Source organism: Sturnus vulgaris, chromosome W (assembly GCF_052056855.1).
Source record: "Sturnus vulgaris isolate bStuVul1 chromosome W, bStuVul1.hap1, whole genome shotgun sequence".
Taxonomy (NCBI): domain Eukaryota; kingdom Metazoa; phylum Chordata; class Aves; order Passeriformes; family Sturnidae; genus Sturnus; species Sturnus vulgaris.
Window position 1 is genome coordinate 27,187,280 of NC_142282.1, and position 21,538 is coordinate 27,208,817.

General features: G+C 46.5%; 1 protein-coding gene across 1 annotated transcript in view; it reads right to left on the bottom strand.

The window, feature by feature from the left end:
* Positions 1–10,582: 10,582 nt before the first annotated feature.
* Positions 10,583–21,538, bottom strand: part of LOC148220058 (uncharacterized) — a 56,498-nt gene continuing 45,542 nt past the window's right edge. The window contains exon 3 of the transcript XR_015798956.1: positions 10,583–13,663. The gene's annotated coding sequence lies outside the window, so the exon portion shown is untranslated. The remainder of the gene's footprint in view (positions 13,664–21,538) is intronic.

A 21,538-nucleotide genomic window follows, 5' to 3' on the forward strand; every position in this document is an offset into this window, starting at 1 on the left:
CAGGGTGTCAGGTTGTATTCTGACTTTTCCAGTGGGTTTTTTGGGGGGGGGTTGTTCTCTGTAATACTGTATTTCTATTTTAATTTTCGTAGTAAAGAACTGTTATTCCTATATCTTTTCCTGAGAGTCTCCTTAATTTCAAAATTATAATAATTTGGTGGGAAGGGGTTTACATTCTCCATTTTAAAAAGAGGCTACTGCCTTTCTTGGCAGACACCTGTCTTTCAAACCAAGACACCGTGGGACAGGCTTTAACTAATATAAGAATTACAAACACAAGAAAACATTGATAAAGAAATAATGGCTCGATTAGATTAGATTAGATTAGATTAGATTAGATTAGATTAGATTAGATTAGATTAGATTAGAAAGTGCTCTTATATGTGTAGGTGAGAGAGTTGAGGCCAAAAAGACTTTTCTATCCCTGCAGTGTGATTTGGAACATATCCATAATTCTTTATGTCACTCCTCTTCTGTGGAATGATGCAGAACAGAATTGGGAGACAGTTAAAAATCATCTCCTGTCACTCTTGAAGTGGGTGCGACATACAAATAGATGCACTACATTTCAGAAGGCTAATATTCCATTTATTACAACCTGCTGTCTTTTATACCCTCTACAAAGTTTACACTTTGTTCATTGGTTACAATAGATCAACATAACATTCATTGGTCTAAAACCATCTCCACCTCTGTTTTTCACAAGGCTTTTCTAAAAATACTTTGCCTAGCTGCAGGTTTTCTTTCTCTCTTATCTCCTTCTCCTTTTTCTCTTCTTAGTCTCCATGCTAACAGCCTTGGTCAGAAACACCTTTCAAAAATAAACCTTATTCATTAACCCTCTCTGGCCCACAGACCAGCTGTGAGTCCTACCATAACTTCCAAGGAGCCTTTGATAAATCCTTACAACAAAATATACAATCACTTCACGCTGAATTAAAATATCAACTCAGAACTTTACAAAATGTGCAGGAACAAAAGATATTGACACATCTGAAAAATGCTCTTTCTTGTCTAAATCAGAAAAATTGGTTTTCTGGGATAAATTTAAGAGTTTGGGTTTTCAATGGTGTCTTGGTTTCAGTTGGAAACTGGGTGGAAATACCAATTAGTGTAAAAGTTTAGATTTGCCACTTTCAATATACTCATTTTCTGCTGTGAGATAGGATTAGGAGCAAAAGGAAGGCGGGCCTAAAACTTAAAGGGTGTAAAGAAAAACTTTATTAACAACATAAAGAAATAATAAATTCAGTATAAAACCTTCAGACCACCCCTCTCCCCCTCTTCCACACTTTCTTCTCCTTCTTAACAACATACAGAAACACTTCAGTCAGTTACCAACTTAACTAATCTTTTTCAGTTCACTTTAGGGAAAGGAATCTCCTCTATAGGGATTTTTTTCCACAAGAAGAAAAAAACAGTTTTCTCCTGGCTTCACTCTCCACGAACTCTTCCCATCCTCACAGCTCTCCCAAAACTGCGCTTATGAGCCGTGCCAAACTCATGGGGTATTTATTTTCAAGAATGAACTGTTCAAAAAGCAAAAGTTCTCTTTATCTCTCTTTCTCTTTGTTCATACTTCATCCCCAGTAACAGAGATTCCCCTTCTTCCCTCTGGGCAAAAGATCCTCAACACACATGCTTTTGCTCAATGATCTATCAAGTCGAACACTCCAACCCCCCCATGTCTTTTTCCACAGTTTATAGGAATTTTTAGTGTAGTACAGTCCGTCCCTAAAGATTACAAAAGGATTTTCAGCCCAAATTCATGGCATCTCCTCATTCTCCTTCCATCTGGAACCTGACTCCTTTTTCACTGACTTTGGTGTATCCTCTCTGTTCTTCTCTTCTCACTCAAGGGAGGATTGAAGGTCTGAAAGTCTTATCTGAGCATAGGAAGGGTTAAAATCTCACGTGGAAGATGCAGAGGCTGTGGCCAGACGATGCTGGAACTGTGCCAGGAACTCAGAGCACTCAGGCTGCGCTGAGGGCTGGGTGAGGACTGCAAGGTCCAGCCAGAAAAAAACAGTGATAAGTTTCTGGCTCCATGGCTGCCCTCTGGTGCCCGTTGAATTCAATTCCAGCCATGGGCTGAGGGTCCTCCCTCCACCTTGCTCAGCAAGCAAGGGTGTGGAGGGGCTTTCCTGGAAGGGGGCTCAGCTGTCTCTCCCCCAGGCCCCGTGGGCAGCGGGGCAGGCCTGGCCACACCACGGCTGCTCTGAGCCAGCAGCAGGACAGGGTTCTGTCGAGCCACTGCCATGCTAGGGGGGGGGGGAGGGGGGGCTAGGATCTTAGCAATGGGCCTCTCCTCCTCCTGGCGATCAGGGCCCCTGGTTGAAAACGGAGCCTGGCGGCTTCCTGAGCCCGCCCCTGCCCAGCCCGGGCCTCATGGAGGGGGCCCAGGACAGTGTTACCTTGTGAGAGGCCAGAAATGAAAGAGAGCTTTCCTGGGGTTTTTTGTCTTTACATGTGTTTCACAAAGACGTATAAACTTTCTCAATGGTGTAACAATGTATCAATCTGTCTTAGTTTAGTTTAATTTAATTTCTTTAAAAAATGTCTTGATTTAATTTTGTTTTCCAGCCAATGCACCAAATGTCTTAGTTTTGATTTGCCAATTTAAATATACTAATTTTTCTGTTCTGAGACAGAACCAGGAGCAAAAAAAGCAAGGCAGGCCTAAAACTTAAGTGAGTATATAAAAAAAGAAATTTATTAACTACACAAACAAAGGAAAAAAAAAACAAATTCAGAATAAGATTTTTTTCAGACCTTCAGAACCTTCCTTCCCTCTCCCAACCGTCATAACAACAAAACAAACATACAACAACTACTTCGGTCAGTTCCCAATTCAGTCTTTTTCAGTTCACTTCCAGAGAGAGAAGACTCCTCTTGTTGAAAGCTGTAGGGATTTTTCCACAAGAAGGAAGAAAACAGTCCTCTCGTGGTTTCATTTTCATGATTTGCATCCGCCCGGACCTGGAGTTGTGACACTCCTCCCAACTCCACAGCCTTCCCAAAGCTGTAGATGTGGGCCATGTCTGTCTCATGGGGTATTACTTTTAAGAATGAAATGTTCCACAGCAAAGGTTCTCTTCATCTCTTTTCTCTCCATGCTTCATCTTCAGAAAACTGAGATCCCCTTCTTTCCTCAGGGCAAAGATTTTCAACACAGCTGCTCTTTGGTCAAATCATCTATCAAATGGAACATCTCCAACTTCCCATGTCTTTCTCCATGGTTTATAGGAATATTCAGTACATCAGTTCATCCCTACAATCTTACAAAAGGATTTTCAGCCATCTTGACAGCATCTCCTCATTCTTCTTCCATCTAAAAAAAGTTAGCTCTTGCTTCACTGACTTCAGAAATCTTCTTATTCTCTTTCATATTCAAAGGAAGGCCTGAGGTTTTGCAAATCTTATCTGAGCACTAAAGATTTGAAGTTTAACACAACTAAAAGAGTTGGGCCAGGCCCAGGCTGCTCTGGGTGGAGGGGGGGCTGCTGAGGTGTCAATCAGCCTTTCTGGGGCTGGGCTGCAGCCCCACACTGCCCATGGCCATCCCTGCTTCCAGACAGGGGCCCGGTTGCCTCCCCCAGGCCGCGTGGGGGCTGGGCAGGCCTGGCCCTTCCGAAACTGCTCTGAGCCAGCAGCAGGAACTGCCCCCCCCCCCCCAGAGCCGCAGGCCCTTGGAGGAGGAAGCTGTGAAGGTCTTATCAATGAGCCTCTCCTCCTCCCGGCCATTGGGCCCCCTAGTTTGCAAACGGGGCCCAAGCAGCCTCCCGAGCCCCCCCCCCCCCCAGCATAGAGGGCGGGAGGAGGAGCTCGGGTTGGTGTTACCTGCTCAGCCACCGGAAAGACAAAGAGGCTCAGTTCCAGATTACCTCCTTTGAAATGTGTGTTCACGGAGCGGACTAACTTTCTCCCATTGGGTGTTGAAGTTGTCCCAACCCCCACAGAGGAAGCTCCCTTAGTGAGAACTTCTCTCTGAGTTTCTTCTTCCCGGGTCAACCCGTCACACAGTCTTAAAAATCTGACACTGATTGGTCCTTGTCAGATACAAGGGAGACTGACTAGGTCTTGGCAGGTAAAAATTTCAGGAAATCTTTACAAACTACCACAATTGGACTGAGTTGTCTGTCAATTATATCCTTTTTAATCTTCTGTCTTCTCCTTTTTAACATAATCAGCTGTTAAAAGCACACAAAAAAAGTCATTATTACCTTAGCCTTATCTATGATCCCAACCCAAACAGAAAAAAAGGGGAGATGTGAGAAAGAAGCAAGCTTGACACTGCAGAAAACTACTCGGAAGCATGAGAGAAAGTGTTGCTGCCTGGATAGCTGTTAAGATGGTGGCATGTAAAGAAGCAGGAAGCGCCTTTGTATAGGTTCCACAGAGTTGTTTATTTCAGCCACATGCATGGATAGTCCAGGATAAGAAGCAAAGGCAGCCCTCGTGGTGAGGGTCCAGGTTCAAGTACATGGGATGTTTGGGGGGGAGGAGCATCAGAGACCAATTACCAGGGGACATGGGGGTGGCACAAAGGTGGGGTTAGGGTATGGGAGCCAACGGGGAAACAGGGTGGGAGTGACCGAAAGACTGAGGGACAGGGACTGGGCACGGGGTCAACCAAGGAAACAGAACAGGGGTACATTGGCATTTGCTGTGAGAGAAGCTTTTTGTGTCTCACTAACTAGGGAATGCTTCTCAGGGTCTCCATAACTCTCACATTCTTTATTAGTTAAGAAAGCTTTTCTCAAGGATTTTGAGGCAAAATGACAAAAACAAACAAAAGCACCCATAAGACAATTTTCAAAATGGAAGCCATCCCCTGAGTCCCCAGTGTCCGAACAGATTTTCTGAAGTCTCCTAGAGCTGGTAGGAAGGAGGCAAGTTTTTCTTGGCATGGCTTATCAGGAACCTGAGTCAGGAAAGGGATTCCTCAGCAAGGACTGGTACTCTGCTGACTGTTAGCAGTGTGGTCGGCTGTGATTGAGTCTATACTAGGTAGACTGGGGGTGGTGTACCTGTTGGAACTCCAAATAGAGATCGTTAATTTTGGAAAAAAGGGTTGTTACCTTAGGAGACTTTCTTTTCTCCCTCCTTTCATCCCCACTCTTGTATTAAGAAAGAACTTTGGGAAAAGGGATTGGCAGCTGAGTAGCAATGGTAGGGAAACCATGGAGGGGAAAGGAAGGTAGGAATTTTAGGGAGCATAAAGGGGTAATAGGATTTGAGGAAATCCCAAAAGGAGTTTGACTTATTTAGTGGATGGAAAAAGGGGAAAGTGGGAGAGAGGCAGGGAGGCAATAGGGATTGGGGGAAGGCACCTGAAAGAGCATGACTTATCCATTTGAGAGGTCCTGCAAATATGGGAGGGAGCTTCTGGTTGCAGAAGGCCTGGTTGGTGTTTTGTGCTGTCCCTGCTTTTAGGTTGCCTCTGAGGATTGGTGGCTGTTGGCTTTGGGCTCCATCTCTTTGGTTGTTGTGTGAGGAATTTCTAGGACATGGGTAGTAGTTGCGGTTTGGTGCATGTTTGCTACCTTGCACTGGAACTCCACCAGGTCCTGTGACGTTGGCTGCTTGAGGACCTTTTTTTCCCTGTACTATATGAAATTCCACAGTCTCACCATCTCCTACTCTGTGGAGATATTTCCTGGGATTATTCTTTTTTATAGCAGTCTGTGTTGGTTTGAAAGTAAAACCAGTGCAAGACTCCAAGGCAGTAATACAATTTAATAGGAGAAAAGAGAAAAAATAAAATACATGCAATAATATAAAAGAAACAACCACCAACACAGTCAGAAATACAACCTGACACCCTGTCAGTCAGGGTGTTGGTAGCAGTCCGTATAAATGGTGGCTGCAGTCCTCCTGGATGACAGATGTGGTTCAGTTGAAGCAGTGCTCCTGTAGAAGGTGCAGTTTTCCTCCGAAGATCCAGCGATGATGTGGAAAAGGTCCAACTTTCCTCTGGGATCCAGTAGAAAGGTCTGCCTTTGCGTCCCAAACCCCAGTTTTTTATCTAGGTAGGAAAGGCTTGGCTCCTGCCTCTGGCTGGGACATCTCCCAATGGGATGATGTAATCTTATCAGTCACACAATAGGACTTAATGGCCCATTAACAGAATATATATTCTGGAGGAAGGATGGGTTGTGAATAAATAACGATGATCATCCCCCATCTTATCAGATGGCACATCAGCAGGGGATATCTCCCACAGAGATAAGGATCACCACCCCTCCCACATTTTAACAGATGGTGATAGAATACACATTTTTGCATTGCACCCCAGGACACAGTCTGATGGACAAACATATGGTATCCTTCCGGGTGATGAAACCGTATCTATTTTTCACATTGAACCATTTCACTGTCCCCAAAACTTTCGTGGCAATGATTCTTTTGCCAGTGAGTTTGTGTTCGTGGCTTTGCTGTTTTTGTTGGACGTATTGGTGGTGGTAAGGTTGTCCCCGGCTGCGGCACTGCTGCTTCTGTTGCGGGCAGGAGGCTGCGGGCGTGGAGGGCCGGTGCACGCGGCTCCCCCCCTGCCCCCCTCCAGCAGCACAGGCGAGAGGGCAGCGCAGCTGATGAACAGGCGGTGTGTCGTGCTTGTACTCATGGTGCTACTGCCCTGTCCCCGCTGTTTCGTTTTCTTTCACTACTCCGAGTTTTCGCTACACTAAAGCTCTGCATCCCCTGACCTGCTGAGGAGTTTCTGCTACCTCTTGCTTGCTATCCTGGGTGAGCCCACCCTGCCCTGCCAGGGCACACTGTTTTGAAGTTCTTGCTGCAGCCCATTTTTGCCATTCAACCAGTCTGCCATTACTGCATGGTCCCTGCAGACACAGAGGAATCATTGCATCTGCTCACTGGGAGCTTGCTAGCGCCCCTGCCAGCTGTGATCATCACTACACAAAAGGGGAAAGTTCCTGCAGCCAAAAAGGCTGTTACCAGGTTTCTGGTTCTCTTTGTTGTTGCTACCATAGTTGTTTGTTTGCCTTGTTATGCATACTAGTAAAGAACTGTTATTCCTTTTCTCATATCTTTTCCTGAAAGCCCCTAATTTTGAAATTATAATAATTTGGAGGGAAAGGGATTATATTTTCCATTCCAAGGGAGGCTCCTGCCTTCCTTAGCAGACACCTGTCTTTCAAACGAAGGCAACTGGACAGATTGTTTTCTGGAGATATTTTGGAATGCCTGTGTCTGTGGGAGGGGGTGGGTCAGGACTTGCTCTAGGGAGACAATGCCCTGCCCACACACCCCCCAGCCCCGCAGTGTCTGTCTGTCAGGGCACACCAGAGGCATTGCCCCAGTCTTGCCTAACCCAGCTCCTGAGTGGCCAAGTGACCAGATGTCCCAGATTGAGGGGGTGGAGGGGGCTACAGAAGCCCAGGGATTTAAAAGGCTGGCAACTAGGGGAGCATGTCTTGACCGTACCCCCTCTTGCAGTCCACGCTGGAACCCAGGAGTTGTTAGTGTTGGAAATTATACCAAGTTTAAAGTTTTTTATGTAACTTTAGTCAGTTTTGTTAGCCTTTGCCCTGGGGGAAGGGAATTGAAGTTTCTTTTCAGGGGACTGTTCCACCAGCCGAGGTCTGATGATCTTAACATCTCAACAGACTGGGAGTAAAACAGAAGATACACAAAAGATAACAACTATGTCCTGGGGTACAATGCAAAAATGTGTATTCTATCACCATCTGCTAAAATGTAGGAGGGGTGGTGATCCTTATCTCTGTGGGAGATATCCTCTGCTGATGTGCCATCTGATAAGATCGGGGGATGATCATCGTTATCTATTCACAACCCATCCTTCCTCCAGAAGATATATTCTGTTAATGGGCCATTAAGTCCTATTGTGTGACTGATAAGATTACATCATCCCATTGGGAGATGCCTCAACCAGGGGCAGGAGCCAAGCCTTTCCTACCTAGATAAAAAACTGGGGTTTGGGACCCGAGGAGAGACCTTTCTACTGGATCCCGGAGGAAAGTCGGACCTTTTCCACATCATCGCTGGATCTTCGGAGGAAAACTGCACCTTCTACAGGAGCACTGCTTCAACTGAACCACATCCGTCATCCAGGAGGACTGCAGCCACCATTTATACGGACTGCTACCAACACCCTGACTGACAGGGTGTCAGGTTGTATTTCTGACTGTGTTGGTGGTTGTTTCTTTTATATTGTTGCATGTATTTTATTTTTTCTCTTTTCTCCTATTAAATTGTATTACTGACTTGGAGTCTCGCACTGGTTTTACTTTCAAACCAACACAAACTATTAACACCGATTAAGGAACATCAGCTCCAAACATCACCCCTGGCAAGATCGGATACACCAGGTCTGGAATAAGAGCATAAGAATAAGAACCTAATTAGCATCAGAGGTTAAGAAATTCATATCAAATAGAAAACCAAATACTAAGAACTGCACAACTTTGAACGAATGAACTTTGACACAATGAATTTCTATGGGTTTTTACTGTATAAAATGTGAAAAATCTAGTAAAATTAATGTGTGATGGAATGATTTTCTGTGCTCAACCCAGGCAATGTGTGGATGAAATTATTTCTGAGGCACATCCTTATGGTAAATGAGATTGATAGTACTTCAGATTTTATCAGCATATGCAGTTTGATAACAAGGATGCCCTGGCAAGAGCAAACAGAGCTCTGACTGCAAGAAGATTGAATCAAGTCTGGGTTATGGGAAATAAGATTTTACTAAGTCAAAATGTAAAGTTTGTCTATGTGATGGTTAACTAGATGATTGCAGTAAAATATTACCAGCCTTCCTGTAAATGGTATATAAGCACATGTAGTGCTCAGTAAAAATTGGATTCTGATCACCATTCAGTGTTCCCATCTCTCTCTCATTGTTGATAATTGTTGCTCCCGTATGAGGAGAAAAACCGGCATAACTGGTAGCAGAGAGCCCCTGGAACTGAGAAGTGCTGGTGAAAGAACCGGGTTTGAGTCGACAATCATCTGTTCTGCAGGACATGACAGGTGAGAAAGGGGAACTTAAGTATGGGACAAGATATGTCCAACGAGAGAGACGTCTATAAAACCATGCTCGCTGTTTTAGGCAGACATGGTTCCCCCATCCCCAAGCAAGACCTTAAGTCACTTCTACAATGGGTGTCACGCATGTTTCCTGACACCACCCACTCTTCCATCTTCACCCTCTGCTACTGGGACAAGGTCAGCATTAAGCTCTACTACCTGGCCACTCTGCCTGGCAACCAGCCAGAGGTGCAAATGCTTCCTGCATGGAAGGCAGTTATGGACGCAATTAAGAAGCAGGAGGGGAGTGAGGCTGCCTGTGAAGCTACCATGCTGGACTGAGACCTGCCCAGATTGCACTCCCCGTCCTCCTCCCCATGCCCTCCCTGATGAGTGCAAGGGTTAGAGCCTGGTCGCCACCCACAGTACCACCGCTAGGTCACCAGCCACCCCAGAGCTACCGAACGCCTACCGCTTACACGGTGGACACTGACTCTAGCAGTGATGGGAAACTGTATCCTTTCAATCTCAGCCCCACAAACGATCCCGACTTATTCCCTACGGATACTCATAATAATTGGTTATGGATAAAAAAGCCCTTAAGGACAGAGATTTTTATATTGCTGCTGAAATCTTTCTTGTTCCAGTGCAACTCAGCCACAGAGAGGAAAACCCAGAACGGCCAGACTTTGCAGCAGGGAAACCTCATACGGAGCGCGGGGCTGCGATGCATGGAGACAGAAATCCCACAGCCGACACAGTGACCAGGAGCAACCTTCAGCTTTCAACCTGCCCAGCTCCCACATGTCTGACCATCATCGAACTAGGTGCAGCCAACCCAGGCAGCGCAGGACTGGACATATCAACAAATGACACAGTAAAGTTGTCTAACAGCAGTTTTTTCCATCCCTACAGGAATCTATGGAACCGTTGATACCTTTAAGTTTTCTGTTCTGTTCTGCTTGGATGTACTTTTCCTTTGTGCTTGGGTGATGAAGACAGAACAGTCTAATTCCAGCTAAGGACTCAAGGACAGTATCTTTAAACTTCAAGCCCTGAGCATAAACAACATGAAAAGTGGAGGGCGGACAAGCAAGCAAGCAAGCAAGGAGGATGAAACTTCCCTATTTGAGACTATTAATTGGACAGTTGACTCCTGCATGCAAATGGACTGAAACCTATAAAGGTGTGAGAACTCATGACCAGAGCCTCTCCTTTGCTTCCATCTTGGAGCCATTCAGGCAGGGGTCACAACTGTGGCACTCATACTGCTAGGGTGTGGCTTTTGTAGGCATTTCGTAGGCCTCTCAATAAATACCCATTTCATTCCCCTTAACTCTGTGTGTAGCCTCTGTTCCAGCTCCTCAAGGCATCACCTTGGCACCCGGCTACCACACATTGTTCATAGGTATATCATCTACCTCAATAACAGGATTGTTTGTGTTGCCCGGAGTCATAAACTCAGACTTGGTTGGGGAGATAAAGATCATGGCTTGGACCCCCCAGCCACCCTGTGTGGTCCCAGCTGCTGCCCGAAACCCCAAGTAAAACACAAACTAACAGAGTGTCAGTTTATGCGATGCTTTATTCGGGGCCCGGGGACCTGCGGACTCGCTTCCAAAGTCAGGATCCCACCGGTTCCCTTTTTTAGAGGGTTTTTTATACCCTTTTTACAAATGGTTTATGTGCAGAAGTACACATTCTTCTAAATAATATAGATACATTCACCTTGTAGATAGCATTTTACGTCATAAATCTTACATGGTTGCTTATCCTAGGACTATAGTGTTCTCTTCCTTAATCTCTCTCTTACGCCACTGCCCACCACCAGTACTTTATTTATGATTATACTTTACCCTTATCACTAACAGTTCTGCATGCCCTGTTAAATCTTTTGAACATTGTTTTCTCAGCACAGCACATTCCTAAGTTAGTTTCCCAGGGCCTACTCTGGGAACTGCAGTCTCCAAGCCTTAGCATTACTACTACTATTATGGTTTATACACTTTATATTCTAATATTCAGGATTTCTAGTCCATACGGTAACACAGCCGGGACCAAAATAGCCAAACTTGTACCTTTCCCAGCAGCACCCCATCTGCATCCCATATAGCTGAGAAGAGGGGAGACAGGTTTGGTTCAACAGGGGTTCCACAAATTCTTTGGACACCATTTATTACATCTCAGAGTCCCACATGCCAATGCAAAGTAACTCTGAAAGGCAAGGACGTAGTCTTAACAGGCCTCATTGACACTGGTGCATATGTAACTATTATCCCTAAAAACCAATGTCCCAGTGATTGGCCATTAACGACTGTGTCTCAGATGCTTTCAGGCATGGGGGGTATAGTCAAAGTTTACAAAGCCAACACTTGGTACAGATAACAGGACCTGAAAGGCGCATTGCTACAATTAAACCTTTTGTATTGCCTGTCTCCCTGATTTTGTGGGGGAGGGATGCATTAGCTCAGTGGAGAATTTTTATGAAGTCAAATTTTGACTTGGGGTCTCTGGAATGTGCAACATCCTCAAACTTACCTGGAAAACTTCTGACCATGTGTGGGTGAGCCAGGTCCCCTATAATTTCATAAACTGCGCGCATTAACAGAATTGGTTCAGCAACAACTCCAGAAAGGGCATATAGTGCCTTCTACCAGCCCTTGGAATTACCATGTGTTTGTTTTAAAAAACAGACAGGCAAGCAGTTTTTTCTCCAGGACCTCCGAAAAATTAATTCTGTAATAGAGGAAATAGGAGCTTTGCAGCCTGAACTTCCCTCTCCTACCATGATCCTTCAGAATTGGCATTTGACAGTCATTGAGTTACACCATTGTTTTTTCAATATTCCTTTGCATCCTGATGATGCCCCGAAATTTGCTTTTTCAGTTCCTAGCATAAATATGGAGGCACCCTTGCAGCGATATCACTGGACAGTTTTGACATAGGGAATACGAATTTCTCCTACTATTTGCTAGTGGTATGTTGCTAAGGTACTCGGTCCTGTTCAGCAACAAATGCCTGATGTTCTTTTGTATAATTACATGGATGATATCCTTATACCAGCTGAACAATAGGACGTCATGGAGGAACCCTTAGCCATTGTCACCGAAGCTGTGAGTCAGGCAGGGCTTTCCATTGCTTCTGAAAAGGTACAGAAAAATTCTCCTTGGAAATATTTGAGATGGCTCATTGGAGTTCACACAATTTCTCCCCAAAATTTACAAATTCAAACTAACATCAAAACCTTACATGATGCAGAGAAAGTTTTAGTACCAATTAACTGGGTGCACTTCTTTATTACAAATCTCAAATGCAGACCTGAGTCCTTAGCTTGAATTGCTAAAAGGAGACTCAGACCTTTTGTCACCTAGATGACTCAATTTACAAGCCCATCAAGCCTTGCAGGGCATTTGTGATGCCTTAGCAAACTGGCAAGCTGCACGATGTGCACTCGAACTGTCTTTCCTTTTAGTAATTTTGCACCCAGCTAAACAGCTTCATGCGTTAATATTTCAATGGGACTCCAATACACCAGACCCTTTGCTTATCATTGAATGGATTTTTTTGACACACTGTAATGGTTTGAAAGACAGGTGTCTGCCAAAAAAATCAGGACCCTCTTTTTAAAACAGAGAATGTAAACCCCCTCCATCCCAATTATTATATTTTCAAATTAAGGGGCACTCAGGCAAAGATATGGGAATAGGAGTAACAGTTCTTTCCTAGGAAAATTAAAATAGAAATACAGTATTACAGAGAACAAACCCAAAAAAACTAATGGAGTCTAAATACAACCTCACACTCCATTAGTCAGGGTGTTGGTAGCAGTCCGATTAAATGGTGGCTGCAGTCCTCCTGGATGACAGATGTGGTTCAGTTGAAGCAGTGCTCCTGTAGAAGGTGCAGTTTTCCTCCGAAGGTCCAGTGATGATGTGGAAAGGTCGGGATTTTTCCTCTGGAATCCAATGGAAAAAGACTGTCTTGGTGTTCCAGATCTCAGTTTTTATCTAGGTAGGAAAGGCTTGGTTCCTGCCCCTGGCTGGAGCATCTCCCAATGGGATGATGTAATTTTATCAGTCATACAGTGGGACTCAATGGCCCATTAACAGACGATATCTTCTGGAGAAAGGATGGGTTGTGGAAAAGATAAAGATGATTTCCGTACCTGGTTTTAACAGATGGCCCATTAGCAAAGAATATCTCCCACAGAGATAAGAATCACTGCCCCACCTGTTTTCAACAGATGGTGATAGAATACATACTTTTGGTCACATATTGTACTGCGACCTAAGTGTCCTGGTTTAGGGCAAATTTTGGAGGAAAACCTCCGGAAGCAGCCCCCAGAAAGCAAACCCCCATGACTCCTCCCCCCACCACCGGCTTCGGGAAGAATTTCCTCAGAGAGGACTGGAAAAAAAACCTGTTTATTTAACAAGCGAAACCACTACCCAGCACAAAAAAAAAAAATAAAAAAAAAAAAACAAACCACACCAGCTGACAAAAAACTCTTTCACCGTTCTGAATAGATGACAAACTCAGAAAGTCTCTCCGGCGAGTGGTCGCCCAGTTATCAGTCTCCGGTGCTGGGGATGACTGCTGCAGGTCACAAAATGCAGACTCCCGGTGTTTCTAGGTGTTTCCCAGGTCCCTGTCCGGAACAGGTTCAGATCGTATTCAGTTTCAAGCAAAGCAAGGTGAGCAAAACAAGCAAAGCTAAGAGAGCAGAGCCCAAAGCAAAGCCTCTCCTAAACACAGACCATGGGGGAGGTGAGCTGGCAGATAACAAGACAAAACAAACCTTCATTTTCAGATTCAGTCCTGAAAGCACAAGACATAATACCAAGCATAAACAGAACACACAATTGGGGATACAAGCACCATAACGTCACCCTAGGACATTCCACCCCTTATCTCCATATTGTGAACATACTAAACACCATGTAAAAACTTCATCAAGTAAAACTTCCATCTTTCACTACCTCAAACACATTTCCTTCCATCTCACTTGCTCAGACCTTCGACACTTACACATTTCCTTCTCTCTCTTGTCTGTGTGATCTAATGTACAGACAATGGTAGTAACATCCAGCAAACAATGATATTTGCATATGAGCCTCACCCCACAATCAGATCTCCCTGGGGTACACATCGTGTTGTTCCAGCTCTCTCCTTTATCCACCATGTACAACATGGTCCTTGAGCAAAGACAATCCCACAGATGGGTTTGTCTGTACTCGAGGCAGAATTGATCCACACTGTCTTCCCTAACAAACCTCTGACATGCACCGCTGCTGCTCCCAGTTTTTGAAAGATCCCCCACACAATGCTTTCAAGGTGGTTTTTAACAGTCCATTCTACCTCTCCACTTTATCTGCAGCTGGTGCATGGTAGGGGATATGGTACACCCAAAAATGCCATGTTTTTTAGCCCAGGTGTTGATAAGACTATTCTTGAAATGAGTCCCATTGTCTGACTCAATCCTCTCAGGGGTACCATGCCTCCAAAGGACCTGCTTTTCAAGGCCCAGGATGGTGTTCCGAGCAGTGGCATGAGACACAGGGTAGGTTTCCAACCATCCAGTGGTGGCTTCTACCATGGTGAGCACGTAGCGCTTTCCTTGGCATGTCTGGGGCAGTGTGATGTAATCAATCTGCCAGGCCTCCCCATTATTGTACTTGGACCACCGTCCCCATATCAGAGGGGCTTCACCCGCTTGGCCTGTTTGATGGCAGCACACGTCTCACAGTCATGGATAACCTGAGAAATACTGTCCATGGTTAGATCCACCCCTCGGTCTCATGCCCACTCGTGGCATCTCTACCCTGGTAGCCTGAGGCATCATGGGCCCATCGTGCTAGGAACAACTCTCCCTTGTGTTCCCAATCAAGGTCTATCTTCGACACCCCTATCTTTGCAGCCTGATCTACCTGCTGATTGTTTTGCTGCTCTTCATTAGCTCTACTTCTGGGGACATGGGCATCTACATGGCGAACCTTCACAGGTAGTTTCTTTAACCGGGTAGCAATGTCTTTCCACTCTTCAGCAGCCCAAATTGGTTTTCCCCTATGCTGCCAGTTGGCCTCTTTCCATCTCTCCAGCCATCCCCACAGAGCATTGGCTACTATCCATGAATCAGTGTAGAGATAAAGCTTTGGCCACTTCTCTCTTTCGGCAATGTCTAGGGCCAGTTGAACCGCTTTGAGTTCAGCAAGTTGACTGGATCCACCCTCTCCTTCAGTGACCTCTGTGACCCCTCATGTGGGGCTCCATACAGCTGCTTTCCACCTCCGATTCATCCCTACGATGCGACAGGAACCGTCAGTGAATAGAGCATAACCTGTTTCCTCTGCTGGCAGTTGGTTGTATGGCGGAGCTTCTTCAGCCCATGTCACTGGTTTTTGTTCCTCATCTGTGACACCAAAACTTTCACCTTCGGGCCAATTTGTAATTACTTCCAAAATCCCAGGGAGATTCAGTTTTCCAGTCCGGGTGCTCTGTGTGATGAGGGCAATCCACTTGCTCCACTTAGCACTGGTGGCATGGTGGGTGGAGGGAACCTTTCCTCTGAACATCCACCCCAGCACCGGTAGTCAGGGTGCCAGGAGTTGTGCTTCTGTACCAATCACCTCCAAAGTGGCTTGGACTCCTTCGTAGGCGGCCAAGATTTCCTTCTCTGTTGGGGTGTAGTTAGCTTCAGACCCTCTGTAGCTCTGACTCCAAAATCCTAATGGTCGGCCTTGAGTCTCATCAGGCACCTTCTGCCACAGGCTCCAGGACAAACCATGACTCCTGGCTGCAGGGTAGAGCACGTTCCTCACATCTGGTCCTGTCCTGACTGGGCCAAGGGCTACTGCATGAGCAATTTCCTGCTTGATCTGGGCAAAAGCTTGTTGCTGCTCAGGGCCCCAATGGAAATCGTTCTTGAGGGTAACCAGGTAAAGAGGGCTCACGATCTGACTGTACTCAGGAATGTGCATTCTCCGAAAACCTATGGAGCCTAAGAAAGTTTGTGTCTCCTTCTTGTTGGTTGGTGGGGACATAGCTGTGATTTTGTTGATGACATCAGTAAGAATCTGACGCCCTCCATCTTGCCACTTCACTCCCAGGAACTGGATCTCTCGAGCAGGTCCCTTAACTTTACTCTTCTTGATGGCGAAGCCGGATTCCAGGAGGATTTGGACGATTTTCTCTCCTTTCTCAAACACTTCTGCTGCTGTGTTTCCCCACACAATGATATCATCAATATATTGTAAATGTTCTGGAGCCTCACCCTTTTCTAGTGTAGTCTGGATCAGTCCATGGCAGATGGTAGGACTGTGCTTCCACCCCTGGGGCAGTCGATTCCAGGTGTACTGCACTCCCCTCCGTGTAAAGGCAAACTGAGGCCTACATTCTGCTGCCAGAGGAACGGAGAAAAATGCATTGGCAATATCGATAGTGGCATACCACTTGGCTGCCTTGGACTCCAGCTCTTACTGGAGTTCCATCATGTCTGGCACAGCAGCACTCAGTGGTGGAGTCACTTCATTTAATGCGCCATAGTCCACCGTCAATCTCCATTCTCCTTCAGATTTACGCACAGGCCAGATGGGGCTGTTGAAGGGTGAGTGAATTTTGCTGACCACCCCTTGGCTCTCCAGCTCTCAGATCATTTTGTGGATGGGAACCACAGCATCTCGAGTTGTTCTGTATTGTCGGCGATGCACTGTTGAAGTGGCAATTGGTACCTTTTGCTCTTCTCCCTTCACAAGTCCTACTGTAGTTGGATTCTCGGACAGTCCAGGCAAGGTGTTCAATTGCTGGATGCCCTGTGTTGTTGTAACTCCCTAGATGTATTGGAAATGGTAGATTCTGTGACCCCTGCAATGTCCTGTCGCCTGGTCCCTCCCCCCTCTGGCCATACCTAGTTGGCCGAGATCCAATTTCTTTCCACCCCCCCCCCTTTCAGACCCTAAAAAAGACCTATGCCCCCTTACCTCGCTCTCTTTTCGCTCCTGGAGGACCACAAGAAATAAACCTCAGACTCTCCCGAGGGGGGAAAGAGCCTCTTTTGTTATCTTTTATTCACGTTCATTTGGCGGATCCCTGAGGCTTCATCCTAACATCTGAGCTAGTTGAGAACAAGGGTGAAAGTCTCAGCCGGGCCAAAGCCACAGTTGGCGCTCACTTGGTTGGTCTCTACAGAGCACCCCACGACCAGCTGTGACTCCCATTTTCGGGATTCAATAAGCCTTTGAGCTGATCAACTACCTTAAATTTCTTTGAGCTGCATTTTGTGCAGTTCGGAGACTTTAAGGACTAACCGGGAGCCTGTCATTAGCCCAGGCAGGTCGGTTCTGGACGGAGACCCACTATAGTTACATAGAAGCCTATGCCTGCTAGATAAAGGATGAGTGTAACCCTCTATCACGGTGGGTAAGTTCCCGGAGCTCCGCGGGGGGGGTCTCACCTGTGGCATTTAGCCAGGGCAGTGCTTCTCCCGACAAGAGGCAGCTGCGTGAGAGTGTGCATGGGGTGTGAGCTGCTCGGCGACCCGGAGGGCACTCGATTCGCACAACGTGTGTGGGGCGTGGTGCACAGGCTGGGGGGGGCTCAGACACAGCTTGGCACGGCAGGCTTTGATCGGTTTCAAAGCGGCGGCACAGGGTTTTTACGGCTTTTTGCGGCTTTTTGCGGCTCCACTTGGTTGGATCGGTCCCAAAAGCTGCTCCGGCACAGCGTGGGTCTTGCTGACAAAAGCAGTGGAATTAACATCAGATTCGCGGCCGGCAAAGCCTGAAAGCCGTGCTATAATTTTAACAACTGACTCTTTTTCCTGTGTTTTAACTGTAGAGGGGTAGATATAGTGACAGATTGCTACTAAACATCATGGACTTCCAGCAGTCTGCCCTACAAAAGAGTTTTAGTTCCCAACTCAGGGAAATATTAAGTTCAGGAAATGTTTTAATATCTAAGAAAAGATTAGCAAGTTTTACAAGCTGGCTGTCTGTTGAGCAATCAAACCTTGGATTAAAAAATATAAATTCGATTTCATTTTGGGACGAAATAGGGGATTTATTAACTTTAAAAGTGGAAAATGGAGATAAAACAGCTTCTGTATTACTCCCGATATTCTTACAAATTTGGAAACTTTTAATTCAGACAGAAAACAACAGGCAGCAGCAGCAAAACAGTTCGGATTCACCTTCCCTTTCCCCAAAACCCTATAACCTGGAACTGGAGGGGACCCACGGGTCTCCCCGGGAGATGCAGGGCACCCGGCACAGCCGTAGCTGCTCAGGGCCCCTGAGTCCTCCCCAGTATCCTGGGTCTGATGATTTTTCGAAAATTGTCAGCCCTCCTTCCTTGTACCCTTCCCTCCCAAATGTTTTTCCTTCGGAGCAGTGTTCCGAAAGCTATAGAAGTGACTTCCCTTCCCTTCAGGGCAACGGCCACGTGGCTAAGCCTGAAGGGGCCAGGGACAAGGTCCAAGATAGCTCTGGCCATGTGGCTTGCCCCCAGGGCACTGCAGAGCGAGTGGGGGGGGGGGGTCCCATATGGTGGCAGCCACGTTTTCTCCATCATCCCGCAATCCCCTTTACCCTCTGGTCCCTGACCCTAGCCCTTTCCCATCCCATAACCCATCCCTGCCCCCGGCTGCCTTGCCCCCTCCCTCCTCCAAGAGCCTGCCCTGCATGACGGCACCCTGCAACCCCACCAACACATGTTGCAACCCTGGATCCCACCACCACACCCCTGCTCCGGATTCACATGCCTGCCCTCCAAGCTACTGCGGGGGGGGGGGGGGGGGGGGGGAAGTGGAGCCCCTGATGGGTTCAGTGCCGGTGGGGATGGGGGTGGGATCAGTTCACAGCCCCTGCGGGACGGATGGGGTCCCTGTGGTGGGGGAGAGTGGGCAGCCTCCCTGGCCCGGTGGGGGGGGGGGGTGCCCATCCCTGGAAGTCAACACCTGGGAGAATATATACCATCAGTTGCTCCCGTGGTTTATCTCGGTAGGAGAAAGAGCAAGAGAAGTTATCCGCCTTTGTCCTATCAAGATAAAAAGGAAATTTGTAAAGTACAGAGAGAATTTGGCAGAAATAGTGAAATCTTTAAAGGCATGATGAGAGCCACCTTTAGTGCAAACGATCTGGTTCCATATGATATCAAGGATCTTTTCCGATGTCTGTTAACTCCCTCAGAATATGATCTATGGGAAAGCCCGTGGAAAAGATCTTTGAAAGTGCTTTTACAAGAGCTTTTACAAAGCTCAGATGATGCAAAAGATGCTGATGATAATGACATAACATATGAACACCTATGTGGGGAAGGGGATTGGCATTGCCCTGAAAAACAAACCAGACTATTATCCAAGTCTGTCCGAGAAAAAATATGCAAAGTTGCAGAAAAGGCTTTTAATCAATTACCAACAGTAGATGCCAAGGGTAGTTATGTTAACATTAAACAGTTTGCTTCTGAGAATTTCTTACAGTTTGTAGATCGCCTTCGTGTGCAAGTGGAAAGACAGGTGCTTGATCCGGTGGTACAAGACCAATTGATTAAGGAGATGGCTCAGAGGAATGCTAATGAAACCTGCCACAGGGTTATCCTTAGCCTTCCCCTCGAACCAGCACCTAGCGTAGCACAGATGATAGAACCCTGCACCAGGAAAGCAGAACTGCTCAGTGGACACGAGAGAAATCCAGGACTGGCACACCCAAAGACCATGGCAGCTGTGACACCAGGAGCAAAGAAGCAACCAATGTCACCAGAGCAGCTGCAGCACATCATCTGCTTCCAGTGCAAGAAGCCAGGACACTTCGCCAGAGACTGTCCACACAACCAGAAACAGAAGAAGACCAACAAACAAAAAAACTAGAACTACAGCGCGCACCCGCCATTAACACAATTACGCACTAGGCTATAAATACTGCGGGCTCCACACTGGCAAAAGACTCTCTCTTAAAAAAAAAAAAAGGGGAGGATGGAATAGAGGGTGTGGGAATGCAGGACAATCAAAATGTTAAATGTTCAATTAACAAGGTTTGGAAGCTACTAGGCCGTTTTAGGCTAGTGACTACCAAAGGCTTTCATTTCAGGTCACCTGATTGGACAGTCATTACAGTGGATCTACCTAACAGCACACAGGACGTGACGTTAAACCACATGAAACTGGACAGTGAGTACTTTGTTGTCAGGGATACAGCACACATACCCATAGAGATTGAGGTAGCTCCCATGACCATCAAGGGAAGCATAACCGGCCTCATCCTCCTGGCACGATGTCCTCTAGCACCATATTACCTGGTCTAGGGACAAATCCTGGCCCAGGCCATTCCCGTTCCAGCGGAGGTCCCAGTAGATGGAAAATCACCTGAAGTCTACTGGGCAGAAGTGGTGGGTGAGGACAAACCTTCTCTGGCATGCAACCTAACCCGTGGATCAGACCACCTCCATGTGGTGGGGGTACTGAACACAGGCACGGATGTGATTATCATACCTGAGAGGATGTGGCCGTCACATTGGGAATTACAACCTGTGGTGGGCAAAATCCAAGGTGTAGGAGGGGTCAAATTGGCAAAAATATCAAAAAGCATCATGCAAATTGAAGGGCTGGATGGAAAATTGGCTAGCATCCATCCATTTGTTACAGAATATAAATGCCCTCTAAGGGGGAGAGACACCATGTCCCAGTGGGGAGTGAAATTGATTATTCCTAAGACTCCTTGGGATTTTTAGAGGTGGCCACTGCAGAGAGCCCTACCCAAAAATTGAAATGGCTAGATGATACCCCAAAGTGGGTAGCACAGTGTTCAATGAGTAAGGAGAAGCTCAAGGCGCTTGAAGAGCTTGTGGAGGAGCAATTGGCCAAAGGCCACCTAGAAGAGACCACAAGTCCGTGGAATTTTCCGGTCTTTGTGATAAAGAAGCCGGGGAAGGACAAGTGGAGGCTGCTCCATGACCTCCGGGAAATAAACAAAGTGATTGAGGACATGGGGTCACTCCAACCTGGGATGTCTTCCCCAACGATGCTTCCCCGAGATTGGCAATTGGCTGTTCTAGACATCAAGGACTGTTTCTTCCACATTCCCCTACACCCAGAGGATACCCCACGGTTCGCCTTCTTGGTTCCTACCATCAATCGAGAAGCCTCAATGAAGTGCTACCACTGGAAAATTTTGCCGCAGGGATTGAAATGTAGTCTTTCCATCTGCCAGTGGCATGTGGCCTCATTGCTGTCCCAGGTGCGTGCCCAGAGAAAGGAGGCCATCATCTTGCATTACATGGATAATGTGCTTGTGTGTGCCCCTGATAACTCTCTACTCCAAGACACACTTGACCTAGTGGTTAAGGTTTTAACCTCTGCTGGATTTCAATTGCAGGAGGACAAAGTCCAAAGGATGCCACCTTGCAAGTACCTGGGCTTGGAAATTACTGCATGGACCATTGTTCCACAGAAATTGGAAATGTAATCCAAAAACCTTAGCAGATCTCCATTCCCTGTGTGGGTCTTTGAATTGGGTCAGGCCCTGGCTAGGCCTCA